The sequence below is a fragment of the Cnephaeus nilssonii genome (assembly GCF_951640355.1).
Source record: "Cnephaeus nilssonii genome assembly, chromosome: 19".
NCBI lineage: Eukaryota > Metazoa > Chordata > Mammalia > Chiroptera > Vespertilionidae > Cnephaeus > Cnephaeus nilssonii.
This window is the reverse complement of record NC_137090.1, coordinates 36,241,402-36,255,547: the sequence shown is the minus strand read 5'-3', so window position 1 is coordinate 36,255,547 and position 14,146 is coordinate 36,241,402. Positions and strand designations below refer to the sequence as shown.

Below are 14,146 nucleotides of genomic sequence, written 5' to 3'. Positions count from 1 at the left end.
GACAATCCTTACACACCTTCTCCCATCTTACACATCATGGTGATTAGTGGGGATGCTTTTCCCAAAAGGAAGTGGAGCTCAAGGTACCAAGTCTGTTGCTTTACCCTTTGCTGCCTTGGGGACCACATCCCCATAGACCCTCCCGGTCAGGAGCTGGGGCCTCCCTGGGCTGCACAACATACCAGGAAGGGGACATGTTATCAGGGCTGGCGATCCATCTCTTCACTGCTGTGGGACCTGGACGTGATCCCCTCCTGTTGCCATGTCAGCAGTGCTGCCCTGAACACCCCACATTTCCTCATATCCAGACCCTCCCACCCCAGAAAAACCTCTATGTTCTCATCTTAGAATGAGATGTTTTGTCAGAAATCCCAGGACTGATGCTGTTAATACAGAGAGGTGATGTCCATTCTCTGCTAAGAAATAACCTAAGGTACTAATGTGTTTCATCATTCCTCACCTATAATTCCTGCAAGTATCTTTTTCATGTGAAGAATTTTTGTGAGTTTATTTGAGCCAAAGTGTCACCAATTGCCAGGAAAAAAAATCTCAATGGATGGAGATAATGCTCTGGAGAATGGGAGCTTTGCACTTTATTTTATACATTAAAATTCAAACAGGAGACCTATGTCTCCTGTTCAATGGGTCCCATGAAGTCCATTGGTGATAGATTAGGGAGCCAGGAGAAAGCAAAGTGGGGAAAACTCTGAGGTTGGAGGAACAGTAAAATGGTAGACACGTACTTCTTTCACTTGGGTGTGTGCAGGGTAGTTAACAGTCAACAACGAACCCAATAACAATGAGGGGATGTGTGGTCTCTGCAGAGAGCAGAGCGGTGCCTGTGCTTGGAGGGGTCTGAAAAAAGGAAAATTACGTTGACATTCCGAGGATATGTTATTCTAGATGCACAAAGAAAATAGACTCAATTAAGGTAAAGATTGACCCCAGTCAGGGAAGATGCAGGCCTAGGATGTGACTGCCCACCATAAACTGCTTTTATTTTAGTTTAAAAGTTTTTATTTCAGACCATCCTTTGTGGCCACTTTAGGTCTCTGAGTTTGCAAGGCCGCCAGGTTAGCACATGGCCCCTATGGTCACTCCTGCCCCACCTATTGCCACCAATCACTGAGTGCCTGGGGGTTCAGTCTGAGCTGCAGCCCCCAACCCACCTGGCAGTTTATGAGCTGCCACTGATGGCATGTGCCCCCTCTCCCAACACAGGGTAAAAGTAAGACCTCTATGAGGCCTGCAGCTACAGCTTCATCACCATCTGCTGGCCTAGACAGCATGCCAGCTTCCTGCAAAAAACCGGAGCCTCTGAACCTCTTTGGAGACTGGGAGGTGGACTGCTCTAGCCCTACCTGCGTGCCCAGGCTATGCAGCCTCACCTTGACCAAGCTGCTGATTCTCAAGGAGCTGGCTAAGGAGCCGACCTCCTTAGTGATTTCTGTGAGGATTAAGGATGCAAAGTTCGTCCTGAGGTCTAATGAGATTGTGCTGCCTCCCAGGAGACCAGTGAAGACCGACCTGGCACTGACCTTCTCCATGCAGTACCCCCACTCTATCAAGAGGGAAGGCAACAAGCTGCAGATCATGCTGCAGAAGAAGCTGCTTCTTGAAAACCAGACCATCCTGGGTTACCAGACGCTGGCCATGGGCATCATCGACATGGCTGAGGTGATGCAGCGAGCCCTTGAGGATGGCCAGGTTTTGAGCCTCCACTCCACCATCAGGGAGGCATCTACCCACGTAGCCGAAGTCACCATCTCTTCACTGTCCAGCAAGCCCATTGACCTCATTCACAGCACCCAGGAGGCCAAATCCAGGGTTCATTATTCTGAAATAGAATATGAAACCATCTCTGAACAGCAGGTCACTCATGATCCTGGGCACAGGCAGGACCAGGATGAGGAGGACTTCAAAGTGGAAGAACCCAAAAAGCAGCAGGAAGAAAGAGTAAGTTCGCCATGCAAGACCAGGCAACAAGATGCCAACAAGAAAGTTGGGATGTGGCTGCGCCAGGTCCAAATGTGGAAGAAAGATCTGGACCTGGAGGAGGCGTCTTTGGAGAATGTCCCTGAGGTGGAGAACATAGATCTATTGTACGATTCGATAGAAAAGTTTAATGATAGTGGCCCATGAGAGTGTCCTGAGCACCATCCTCTCATGGATAAAGTTACTCTCACTACAATTCCCAGCCCCTGATGCCAATGAAGATCGTGGTGGCAGGGGCACAACACTACTTCAGCGCTGTGCTGTGGGTCTTAATGGAGCTTCTGTCACACGAGAAGCCTGACTGACTGGGCAACTGGGTTCCCACCCTATGACTAGGTACCTGCGCTCTGTGGGTTACCGCTACAACTTCTAAGACCTGGTCTGGTGGGACCTATTCCCTAAGCTGGAGGCTGGGAGGGTGTGCAGGACATGCTGAGCATGTGTTGATATCACACAGTACATCCAGGGGATCTACTGTGTCCACCAGTGGCCCATCAAGAAAGCCATGCTCTCCTACCAGCAGAAGCGCTCCAGTGAAGAAGAGCCCTTCCATTCATTCCCTTTGTGGGGATGGTGGAATTTGCAATAGTTGGACTGTCCTGGGCCACATCAGGAGACACAGACGATGCAGTCCCCTTGGGTGTCAGCATGCTTTCATCCACCCCGCCATACAGGTTTCACCACCCAAGATGCCACACTACCCACCTCCCCAAGGCAGAATATCAGCACCAAGCTGATGTGGCTTCAGCAGGCTGCCCAGCAGTGGTGAGGATGCAGCCATGCCCTTTATGTAGCTGCTGTGGTCACCAAAGTGAAAAATAAGAAGGTGATGCTTTTTCCCAACAAAACCAAGGACAGGGGTCGAGGGGACACTGCCAGGGAGGACAGAAGGGTTGGGCTCACTACCTCTGCAGGCTGGTGAGCCCGGGCTCCTTCTCTCAGAGTGACTGTGACTATTAAGAAGGATGGTATAATGAGGAGACAAAATGGCGGCAGAATAGACAGAAGTGTCCTGAGTCTTGTCCCAGAGCAGATAGAATGAACAGCTGAAACAAATAACATCAATCCCGAATTGGCAAAGGAGACTCAGTGGCCAAGGGCACTGCAACCTTGCAAACATCAGACACGTGAACAGCCTGCTCCAGTCCAATGAGCAGCAGCCCTGCGAGCAGCCCATCCCCTGTCCAAAGAGCAGCAGCTATATGAGCAGCCAGCCACCTTACCAGGAACAGCAGCATCATGAGCAGTCCACACTGGTCCAAAGAGCAGCAGCCGCCAGAGCAGGCCGCACTGATCTGAGGAGCAGCAGCCACCTGAGCAGACCACCCATGTTTGAAGAGGAGCAACAACCTAGCAGCAGCCACGAAAGCAGCCCATCCCCTGTCCAAGGAACAGCAGCGTTGTGAGCAGCCAGCCCCTTACGGGGAACATCATTGCCACACACAGCCCGCCTCCATTCAAGGAGAAGCAGCCGCCTGAGAAGCCCGCCCCAGACCAAGGAGCAGCAGCCACAGGAGCAGACCGCCCACATCCGAGGAGCAATAATCCTGCGCAGCCTGCACTGGTCTGAGGAGCAGCAGCCACATGCAGCCTGCCCCTGACTGAAGAGCAGCAGCGGGGTGAGGAGCCAGCACCTATCTGAGAAGCAGCAGCCGCACATACAGCTCACTCCCCACCAAGGAGCAGCAGCCGTGCAAGAAGCTCATCCCCTGTCCAAGCAGCAGCAGCTTTATGAGCAGCCAGCCAATGTAGAAGGAACAGCAGCACTATGAGCAGCCTGCACTGGTGCAGCAGCCAGATAGCAGAACGCCCATGTCCAAAGAGTGTCAGCCCTCCGCAGCCCTCACTGGTCCAAAGAGCAGCAGCCGCCAGAGCAGACAACACTGATCTGAGGAGCAGCAGCCACCTGAGCAGACCACCCATGTTTGAAGAGGAGCAACAACCTAGCAGCAGCCACGCAAACAGCCCATCCCCTGTCCAAGGAACAGCAGCTTTGTGAGCAGCCCAGGCCCTTATCAGGAACAGCAGTGGCACAAGCAGCCCGCCCCCAATGAAAGAGAAGCAACCGCCGGAGAAGCCGCCCTGGACCAAGGAGCATCATTCACAGGAGCAGATCGCCCACATCTGAGGAGCAGCAATCTTGCGCAGATTGGTCTGAGGTGCAGCAATCTTGCGCAGATTGGTCTGAGGAGCAGCAGCCACAGGCATCCTGCCCCTGTTCAAGGAGCAGAAGCTGGGTGAGTTGCCCGCCCCCATCCTCGAAGCAACAGCTTAAATGGCCTGAGGAGCAGCAGTCAAGCATGCTGTCCATCCCCTGTCCAAAGAGCAGCAGCTATGTGAGCAGCCAGCCACCTTCCGAGGAACAGCAGCTGACCAGGAGCAGCCCACCCTGGTCCGAAGAGCAGCAGCCTCCAGAGCAGCCCACACTGGTCCGAGGACAAGCAGCCACCCGAGCAGACCACCCATGTTTGAAGAGGAGCAACAACCTAGCAGCAGCCATGCAAACAGCCCATCCCCTGTCCAAGGAACAGCAGCGTTGTGAGCAGCCAGGCACCTTACCAGGAACAGCAGCGTCATGAGCAGCCCACACTGGTCCAAAGAGCAGCAGCCGCCAGAGCAGGCCGCACTGATCTGAGGAGCAGCAGCCACCTGAGCAGACCACCCATGTTTGAAGAGGAGCAACAACCTAGCAGCAGCCACGCAAACAGCCCATCCCCTGTCCAAGGAACAGCAGCTTTGTGAGCAGCCCAGGCCCTTATCAGGAACAGCAGTGGCACAAGCAGCCCGCCCCCATTGAAGGAGAAGCAACCGCCAGAGAAGCCGCCCTGGACCAAGGAGCATCATTCACAGGAGCAGATCGCCCACATCTGAGGAGCAGCAATCTTGCGCAGATTGGTCTGAGGAGCAGCAGCCACAGGCATCCTGCCCCTGTTCAAGGAGCAGCAGCTGGGTGAGTTGCCCGCCCCCATCCTCGGAGCAACAGCTTAAACGGCCTGAGGAGCAGCAGTCAAGCATGCTGTCCATCCCCTGTCCAAAGAGCAGCAGCTATGTGAGCAGCCAGCCACCTTCCGAGGATCAGCAGCTGACCAGGAGCAGCCCACCCTGGTCCGAAGAGCAGCAGCCTCCAGAGCAGCCCACACTGGTCCGAGGACAAGCAGCCACCCGAGCAGACCACCCATGTTTGAAGAGGAGCAACAACCTAGCAGCAGCCACGCAAGCATCCCATCCCCTGTCCAAGGAACAGCAGCGTTGTGAGCAGCACCCCCTCACCCCCCATGAGAAACAGCAGTGCCACAAGCAGCCCGCCTCCATTCAAGGAGAAGCAGCTGCCAGAGAAGCCCGTTCTGGACCGAGGAGCAGCAGCCACGCAAGCAGCCCATCTCCTGTCCAAGTAGCAGCAGCTGTATGAGCAGCCCGCCCCAGAACTAGGACATAAGCACTGAGAGCAGCCCGCACTGGTCTGAGGAGCAGAGGCACACCAGCAGATCACAGATGTCTGAAGAGCGGAAGCCCTTACTGGTCTGAGGAGCAGCTGCCACACAGCCTGCGCCTGTTCGAGAAGCAGCAGCTGGGTGAGCTGCCCACCCTCATCCCAGGAGCAGCAGCCACAGGTACAGCTCACTCCTGCCGGAGGTGCAGCAGCAGGGCAAGCAGCCCATCCCCTGTCCAAAGAGCAGCAGCTATGTGAGCAGCCAGCCGCCTTACCAGGAACAGAATGGTCGCGAGCAGCCCGCACTGGTCTGAAGAGCAGCAGCCGCCAGAGCAGCCCGCACTGCTCTGAGGAGCAGCAGTCACACGCAGCCTGCACCTGTCCGAGGAGCAGCAGCTGGGTGGGTTCCCCAGCCACCCTTCTGTGTTCATACAGAACATTTGCTACTAACCAACGTGGTGGGACCAACCATGTCCCAGGTGAGCCCTGCCCCTCCACAGCACAGTGGCCACTCGGCCACCTGCTTGCTGTGAGTCTTCAGGTCACTGCATCTCTCTTGAGTGTTTGATCCTCTGAACATGGGGAGAGCCTAGGCCCAGCCTCATAGGGTTATTGTAGGGACTCGGGTGGAGGGAGAGGTGGGTTCTCCCTAGAAAGTGTTGTTTGGGTGCCTGGACAGTGGAGAGTGAGCTGGAGGGGCTGTGGTTGTGCTAACTGGTCATTTTCTCTTCCTCTTGATGAAGCCTCTGCCTCATTTGTGATTTTCATCCGGGCCTTGGGCTAAACTCTTTTCTCATTTGATAAAGAGATTGGAGAGTCCATTAGGGGTCCCTCTCCAGGGTGAAATCAGGTTAGAAATCCCAGTGGTGAGCATTGGGGCCTCAAGGTCACCCAGCTATCTGATTAGGGCTCATTCATTCAGCAAATATGAGAAGCCCTGTCAGGTACAGACACGTCTCTAGGCACTGAGCATAATCCAGTGCACAGAGCAGACCCCAAGCCTGCACTGCAGAGCTTCCTGCTAGTTGGGAGCGATTCAGTCACACTAGGCCAGTGGTTGGCAAACTCTTTAGTCAACAGAGCCAAATATCAACAGTACAACGATTGAAATTTCTTTTGAGAGCCAAATTTTTTAAACTTCTAACGCCACTTCTTCAAAATAGACTCGCCCAGGCCGAAAACCGACTTCTGCGCATAGGCCACAAAGTTTCAATTGCACTGTACGTGTAAATATCACCCGCACATGGTATTTTGTGGATGAGCCATACTCGGGGGGCCAAAGAGCCGCATGTGGCTCATGAGCCACTGTTTTCTGACCACTGCACTGGGCTGCACAGGCAGGTAGTGTCCACAGGAGAGTTGATGTGACATCCTTCTGGCCTCCTTGATGTATCGCTGCATCTTCCCATGTTTTGAAGAGGAGGGTGGACCTCTGGACCAGCACAAAACGTGAGTGGGCTTAGAATCAGGGCGTTGAGGGCAGTATGGGGCTGTGATTTGGAGAAGCTGGCAAAACTCTGGATCCCACATATGGTGGAATTTCTGCAAGAGGACAGAGGTCTGAGGGCTTCTAGAAAAAAGGGAAAGAGTCAAAGAGAGCTGTGAATGTGGATTTGGTGGTGTGGGCAAGTGGGGATGGGATCTGGCTGGACCACACAGAGAAGAGCCCCCAGAGGCTGGGCTTAGGCAGGAGCACAGAGCCGCTCAGGTCAGTGCCCATGGCCTGCAGTCAGGAGGACTTCCCAGGGTGGGGGCTTGAACTGGGACTTCAGTGATGGAGATGGGAGGTTCCCTTCCTTGGAAGGCACACGAAGGACAGTCATGGTGTAACATGTTCTCTTCCAGGATCTACAGAAGCAACTCAAAGCAAGATGAAGAAACACCTAAAGAGGCAATGCCAACTCTGGTGCCCTCTCCTGAGCTCCATGCACAGATGTCACTGAACTTCCATGTGGGATCCCTTATCACATCCCGCGTGTTTCAGGGTTCCCGTTCAGGTCCGGTTTCTGGAGAAGGCCGCAATCAAAATGAAAAGAGACTGGAAAAGAGTTAATTGGGGAAAATGGGGGGCCAGGCGTGAGTCCACCTCTAGGGAGAGGACTGCCACAGCTCTGGCGTTGCCATCCCTTTTATTGGGGTTCTGAGATACACCCGCATCCTTTAGGCAGGAAATTCCAACAATAGACAATCAGCAAACATTTACATATGATTAACAGGTGAGAGTTGCTTTAACTACCAATGTCTCAACTAAACAATGAGTGACTAGCTCTGACCATTCAGAGCGATTAAGGTTGACCAAAGCATTCCGGATTCCCTTTTCACATTTAACTACCAAGTGTCAATGTTCGGTTTCCAGCACTTCCAGACGTGGAACCACCTGCAGCTTATGAGCAACGCGCCTGAGCTCCTGCGAGGCCTGCGGTCCCAGGTCCTGGGTGGCAGCCTGTGTCAGCTGCCATGGCAGAGAGGGCTTCCCCTCCCCAATAATAGCAGTTTTCAAAATGTTTGTGTTTATCTTACATATACTTTGAATTTTTCTGTGTTTTTCTTATACTACTGAGTAAAATAGAATGTATTTTCAATAAAACTTAATTAATACTATTAAAAATAAAGAATTTAAATGATATAACATTTGACTCTGTGATCCTTCAAAGTGTCAATCTCAACGTCATTAAGCAGATTCACCATTTTTGGCAACCATCACATCACATCACAATCCCTCTCCAGAATATTTCATCCAGACCAGTCCAGGTGAGTCCCTCATCTCTCTGTGTGTCTATGGATTTACGTACCTTGGGTGTTCATTGAACTGAAATCAGTTCACATGCCGCCTTTCATATCTGACAACGCAATTGATGAGAAGACAAGACTGAATTTGATTTGGTTTGAATAAAATTAAGTTTTATTAAGAGGGAAAATCCCTAAGAGTCAAAGATTATATGTAAAAAAAAAGAGGCCCCAATATTAAATATTTACATTACCTTGGGGTATGGAGCACTTTGAGAATTACGATATGAGTGTTCAGAAACCATAGGGAAATGCCTGGGTCTCTGAGACACCTTTAAAATCTTTCTTTTCTTGGACAGGCAGCGTTTAACCGTTTATAGTGTGCAGAGTATAAAAATATAAACTCAGATGTTTCCCTTAGTTACCATGTATTAAGTATTAAAAATGTGTTTTTAAAGTTTTTGATAAATGAATTTTGTTTTTTTTAAATAAATTTTTATTGATTTTAGAGAGAGAGGAAGGGAGAGGGGTAGTGAGATGGAAACATTGATGAGAGAGACATGGATCAGCTGCCTCCTGCACACAGCCTACTGGGAATCGAGTCAGCAACCTGGGCATGTGTCCTGACCTGGAATCAACCTCTTGATGCCTGAGGGAACCCTCAATCCACTCAGCCAACCGTCCAGGCTGCTTACAGTTCTTCTATGGGGTTTATAGTTTCATCTCTTACATTTATGTCTTTAATTCATTTTTAGTTTATTCTAGTATATGGTTTAAGAAAGTGGTCTAGTTCCACTTTTAAATGTATTTGTCCAATTTTCCCAACACCATTTATTAAATGGACTGTCTCTACCCCATTCTTGCCTTTGTTAAATATTAATTGACCATATAGGTGTGGGTTTGTTTCTGGACACTATTCTGTTCCACTGATTTACGTTTTTGTTTTTATGCCAGTGCCATGCTCTTTTGATGAACATAGCCTTGTAGAATAGTTTGCTATCAGGTAGCCTGGTACCTCTAACTTTGTTCTTTTTTCTCAAGACTGTTGTGGCTATTTGGCATCTTTTGTGCTTCCATATACATTTTTGGATTCTTTGTTTTAGTTCTGTGAAAAATGCTATAGATAGGCATTACGTTGAATCTATATTGGTTTGGGTAATATGACAATTGTAATGATGTTAATTTCTTTCTATCTAAGACTACCAGATATGCTTTTATTTTTTTATCTTCTTAAATTTCTCTATTCAATGTCTAATAATTTTCTGATTATTGTTCCTTTATCTCCTTCATAGCCTTGCTACTCAAAGTGTGCTTTTCACACCACCAACATTAATATCATTTGTGAGCCTCTTAGCTGTGCAAGGGATAGGGAAGATATTGGTGAAAGGCTGCAAAATATAGTTCTTTAAGATGAATAATTTCTGAAGATTGAACATCACTATGCCTATAGTTAACAATACTGTTTACATACTTGTTATCTCACATACTCACACACACACACACACACACACACACACATACACACACACAGGAGAAAATGGTAACTGCTTTATTTTAATGGTTGCTAAAATTTTTGCTTCATACCTTTAAGGCAATAAGTGTTTATAAGTGGAAGAGCTATAGTGGATGATGAATGTGTAGCTTAGTTACATCTCCTATGCTATATCCAGAGCCCTGTTAGGGAAGGGGTGAGACCTTGAGTCCTGGATGGGGAAGTTTGATAAGGTTAGCATGAGCATTTGGAACCCTCCAAATGCAATGCTCCTGAACTTGACTGGTAAAAGTATCCTTGCTCCCTTGCTAGAGGGAGTCAATCTTTTTTTTTTTTTTTTTTTTTGCCGATGATCATACAAAGGAGGTGATTCTAATCCTCCTCAAGAAGTTCTCCCATTTCTCCTCAGTGCCTCCAGAAAAATTAGGGTTAGGTCTAGGCATAAGAAAATCCCATCTATAATCCAATAGGAAATAATTATCTCCTGAAAAGAATTCCCATAGCTGGCTGTGGCAGGCTAAATAATGGCCCCCAAAGATATCCAGGCCCTAATTCCTAAAATCAACTTTTGATATGGTAAAAAAGACTGTAGATTATTAGAGTGTCTTGGAGCTGAGAGCCCAAAAAGCAAGAGTCTTTATAATAGACAAGTAGAGTTATTTTATTACAGATGGAGGCAGAGATTGGAGTGATGTGGCCACAAGCCAAAGGATGGATTCTCTCCTGGACCCCGCAGGAAGAACTTTCCCTGCTGACACCTTGAAGTTGGCCCTGTAGGAATCATTTTGGATTGGCCTCCAAACCATAAGCGAATACATTTTTATTGGCTTAAGTCACCAACTTTATGGTAATTTGGTAGAGGAGTAATAAGAAATTAATACACTGGCTATTATATCATGGCATAAACTGGAAGTTCCTATAGTTCATAGAGGAGCAATACGGGAATGGATCATGAGGAATGAATGATAGGTACAACGTAAGGCTGAATAGAAAGAGTTCATTGACATGGGAGCACTTTTCAGGATTTAGGGTTTAATCATCAGGCAGGGATGCCTGGAGCTGGCCCCAGTAAACTGCTGAGATGTCTCTTTGAAATTGGATATTGGTTATAGGGCTTCTGCAAGAACCACCATCAGACCAAGTTTGGCTGGCCTACCTGTGGGACTGTTCCTCCAAGTCACTGGGTGGACAGAAAGAAGTGTTCCTAGCCTGTGCTTCAAAGGGTAGGAGCTGGATTATGGGGTCACTTCAAGATCTGCAGTTGGGCCTAGCTCTGAGGACACAGAAGAAGAATGTGTCTTCTGACACTCTTCAGGATTGTGTGTTCAATTCCCAATCAGAGCACATATCTAGGTTACGTCTTTGATCCCCAGTGGGGGCACCTGTGGGAGGCAAACGATCAATGTTTCTCTCTCACATCAATATTTTTCTCTCTCCCTTTTCCTCTCTCTAAAATCATTAAACATATCCTAGGATGAGGATGTTTTAAAAATTTTCACACAGGAATCATGCTCTTCAGAGTTACTTAGAGAACACGTGACCATTCAGCTCCCATTTGTCCCCTCTATATTCCAGGGCATCTTTGTGTGATATAAAGAGATGAGATGCATTTTCAGACTTGTAGAAGCTTGATGAGATAAATAAAATAATCCTGATTTCTAGGCCTATGTTTTATTAACAGACCAAGTATACCTGAACTCCAGGCAATCAGATGACCCCCTGGTGGGGAAAATTTGCAGGAATATTTGGGAAACCCAGGCTATAACTAACCAAAGAGTCATTTTCAATGGGACTTGAACCTGTAAGCATTCAGGGCTCCCTAGGTTTCACTTCTCCCCAGAAAAGGGAGCACACAGTGACTGAAGTTGTAATTTGTCAAGGGAACTGACAGCATTAATTTACATATCCATTGTCTATAACTGGGCAGAGGTTCTTTGGGATGCAATCACTATTATCCCCTACCAAAAAAAAAAAAAAAATCCTCATGCTCAGAGAGAGAGAGAGAGAAGCAGTTACTGGCCCCAGAGGATTTCTCCTTTAGTCCAAAAAGAGAATAGGAGGAAGTGAAACTGGAAGCCTTATTAAGTCAGTGACCACTTCTCTGTGATTACCCTCCAGAGGGCACCCTGCACATCAGGGTTTCTAAGGCTAAAGATAATTGGATTCAGCATAGGGTTGAAGATGGTGTTAAAAATTGTTCCATAGAAGAGGCAAACCACAGTGAGATGGGAGCCACATGTGAAGAAAACTTTCTTCCTGCCTTCCACTGAGCGGATTTGTAGAACTGCAGCTGCCACGTGGATGTAGGAGGTGATGATGAGAACCACAGGTAGACCTGCCATTACAAAACTCATAGCGAAGAGCAGCCCCTCATTGAGTTGGGTACTAGAGCAAGAGAGCTGGAAGATCTGTGGGAGGTCACAGTAGAAGTGATTGACCTCATTGGGACCACAGAAATTGAGTGTAGTTAGGGCAATAGTGTGGATCAGTGCATTGGTGAGGGCACAGGCCCAGGACACAGCCACCAATATCCACTGCACTGAATGGCTCATGCGTGTGCTGTAGGTGAGGGGCCGGCAGATGGCCAGAAATCGGTCATAGGCCATGGCTGTCAACAGGAAGCAGTCCACCCCAGCCAACTGATGGAAGAAGAAAAGCTGTGTGTCGCATGCTCCATAGGAAACTGCACGCTTGTGGGACAAGAGGTGACCCAGCGTTGCGGGAACAGTTACGGTATTGCACCCACTGTCTAGCATGGATAGGCTCCCCAGGAAGAAGTACATGGGGGTATGGATTTGGGCTCCACCAGGATGGCAGCCAGGATGCTGAGGTTGCCCCCAACTGTGATCAGGTAGGCAAAGAGGAAGAGCACAAAGACAAGAGGCCACAGCTCCGGTGTCTCCACCAAGCCCAATAGAAGGAACTCAGTAATGGTTGTTCCATTGGACCCCGATTTTGGCTGCATTAGTTACTGCAGGAAAACATCCAAGGAGATAAAGAATCATTCCTCTCAATATATTTATTCAAAAAGAAGAAATTTTTTCTATATGCTGAGCCTTTTACTAAGTACCCACTCTCCAAGTAAGTACTTTCCTACTCCCAAAGACACACCACAGTTATTAACTCTCTTGTGACAATTACCTCAATGGCTTTCTTCATTCTCAGGTATATGGACAGGTGACATCATCATTCTGGACTTCTCTCCCTGTCTTAGCTGAAAGAATCTATTAGCAGAAATTATGAAGGGCAAAACCCTTGGGAAAAATAAATAAGTAGAAAGTGTATTTCTGATTTAAACATAGCAGAGTAAATCTGGAACTTTCTCTTCACAAATCTCTTCCCACTACAGATAAAACAAGAATAAAAATATAGATTCTATATTCAAAGAAACTAGCAAATATCCAAAACTCTTAGTGCACAAACTAGATCAGAGTACTTCAAGCATAGTGGAGGTTAAATAGCAGACTGGCAGAAAGAGAAAAATCCATGACCATAGCAAAATCTAGACAAGTATAATTCTCCATAAAAAGGGGGCACTCACTAGGGAATAAAACCAAAAGCCCTTCTTTGCAATAATGGGAATAGGGTACATAGTATGACATCATTACCTCTGTGATCCTGAGTTGGATTCAAGAAACAGGGGAGAGTTAAATGACAAATCTCACAGGTAGGCTGTATTTGCAGGCTGTAGACAAAACATAAAGCTGGGATGAGAGATAAAGAAAACAGTACTAGTTACCTATCTACATTGATTACAGACAAGGAAATGGTAAAATAACTCACCCCTAATTTTGAATCATAAGGGTGCCAGAAGAGGTAATAGTTATGCAAATGAATGCTCTCAATATATGGTATTCATATATACAGCCAAAAGTGCATGATTTCAAGCAGAAATAGAATAATAGCTAGTGGATTTTAGTTACTTTTACAATAGAGTTAATTTGATAGAAAAGTAAGGCTATAAAAGACCTCAATATAATTAATTATTCAAGAGGTAGAACTGATATGCTCACCTTTTTCTTTTTTTTCTTATACTCAACTTTTTCAAATGCCCACAAAACATTCACCCTCCCAAAAGAGCATATATAAACCAAAAATTCAGCAAATTCTTAAAGCATAAATAATTCAGATAATAATATTTAATCACAATTCAATTTAAAGGAAAACAATTTTTACCAATAAATCCCAATATTTTAAAAAATCTTTAAGAAACAGTTGGACCAAAGAGGGAATCAAAACTAAAAATAAATAATGTCTGTGGGAGGAAAAGGGGAGATAATGAAATCAATACACACTAAAGGATTATCACTAAATCAGTGTTCAGAAGAAAATGTATAACCCTAAGTAAATATATTAACAAAAAGAAAGGACATTGATTAAAAAATCAAATCAAGAAATTAGAAAAGAACTATAAGAAATGGGGAGAGATTGGAAAAGGGTGCATTTAGTTAAAAGAAGAATGAAGTTTAAGGATCAAATGTATAAGATGGTGACTATCTATA

General features: G+C 47.2%; 1 pseudogene across 1 annotated transcript; it reads right to left on the bottom strand.

The window, feature by feature from the left end:
* Positions 1-11,725: 11,725 nt before the first annotated feature.
* LOC307115700 (olfactory receptor 3A2-like) lies at positions 11,726-12,609 on the bottom strand (annotated as a pseudogene). The gene has a single exon. The product of its transcript is annotated as an olfactory receptor 3A2-like (transcript).
* Positions 12,610-14,146: the final 1,537 nt, after the last annotated feature.